This window comes from Lycium ferocissimum, chromosome 12 (assembly GCF_029784015.1).
Source record: "Lycium ferocissimum isolate CSIRO_LF1 chromosome 12, AGI_CSIRO_Lferr_CH_V1, whole genome shotgun sequence".
Taxonomy (NCBI): Eukaryota; Viridiplantae; Streptophyta; class Magnoliopsida; order Solanales; family Solanaceae; genus Lycium; species Lycium ferocissimum.
This window is the reverse complement of record NC_081353.1, coordinates 47,626,791-47,627,924: the sequence shown is the minus strand read 5'-3', so window position 1 is coordinate 47,627,924 and position 1,134 is coordinate 47,626,791.

Genomic DNA, 1,134 nt, shown 5'->3' with positions numbered 1-1,134 from the left:
AAGTTGAAAAACAATATGTGGGCTGTTTTATGGTATATATTAGTGTTGGAAATGATATTATTGATGTTGGTATGGTTGTTGTTGTTGTTAGTTGCTGAATTGAGATTTCGGGCTAGGCATATAAACAGGGGAGATGTTGCCTGATTTCCGTAGGATATAAAATAGTTTAATTTGAAAACTTAGGACAAGTGTACGGTGATGAGTCTAACGTTAGTGTAATTGCTCTCGAATGTAGATTTACGATCTCGGGCGGATAAGCGTAACTAGTAGGAAGTCGAACAGGTATGTTAAGGCTCGTCCCTTTCTTTCAAAGGCATGATTCATGTGGTATGATTTTATAAGTGTTTTCACAACCTCCTTGATTTCAAAGCTAGAATTTTATGACTCTTAAAGCTTCTTATGATGTTAAGAACAAGAATGTTTTTATGAGGATTACATTGAGGATGATTTTATGCTTAAAGGTCTCAAATATGATTTCAACGATGATATGAAAATGTTAAGCTATTTCATAATTTTCTTGATTTATTTCATTGTTGTTGATCTCACCTTATAAATTGCTCCTCCAAGGTGGAATAGAGCGATGGTTTTCATTTGAACTCCTATGCATGCCATGAGTATAATATATGTATATGGCTACTTTGTGACATTACAGAGAGCTCTATTATTTCATTTTGATTATGCACCGCACTCATTTTCATTCTTCATGTATATGTAAGGCACGGTGGATTGAGGGGTGACGCTCGTGACCTTTGTTGTGTATTACAAGGCCCGATTAACGATGGGGGTGATGCGTGGCCCTTGTTGTGATGTGTATATATGGCACGATTGTTACGGTGGGTGTCTTGTGGCCTTTGGTGTCTTGTGTATATATATGGCAGTGACGACGAGGGTGTGTTGTGGCCTTTGTTGTGATGTGTATATATATGGTACAGTTGACAGGGGGTGCGCTGTGGTTTTGATGTGTATATGTATGGCACAGTTGACAGGGGGTGACACTGTGGCCTTTGTTCTGATGTGTATATATATGGCACAGTTGACAGGGAGTGACGCTGTGGCTTTTTTTGTGATATTTCTATGGATATATGTGTTTTTTTGATATAGCTATACTGATGCATTTATTTTGCCCATTCATTG